We start from the raw sequence: 252 nt of genomic DNA on the forward strand, positions 1-252 counted from the left end.
ACAGCAGAAGCAGCAGCAGCAGTAGCAGCAACAACAACAGCAGCAGCAACCGCTGCAGCAGCAGCAGCAGCAACAGCAGAAGCAACAGCAGCAGCAGCAGCAACAACAGCCGCCGCAGCAGCAGCTGCAACTGCAGAAGCAACAGCAGCAGCAGCAACAACAAAAGCAGCAGCAAAGACAAAAGCAGCAGCAGCAGCAGCAGCAGCAGCAGACCTATCAACGTCTTCTATTTTAACACGTGCGCATCGTTCC

At 55.2% G+C, this 252-nt stretch overlaps 1 protein-coding gene across 1 annotated transcript in view; it reads right to left on the reverse strand.

The window, feature by feature from the left end:
* Positions 1-252, reverse strand: part of EMH_0045680 (uncharacterized protein) — a gene marked incomplete at both ends in the record, with an annotated part of 4,034 nt that overhangs the window by 2,375 nt on the left and 1,407 nt on the right. The gene's annotated exons all lie outside the window — the stretch shown is intronic.

This window comes from Eimeria mitis, genomic scaffold (genome assembly GCF_000499745.2).
Source record: "Eimeria mitis Houghton genomic scaffold, Emh_scaff1907, whole genome shotgun sequence".
Taxonomy (NCBI): Eukaryota; Apicomplexa; class Conoidasida; order Eucoccidiorida; family Eimeriidae; genus Eimeria; species Eimeria mitis.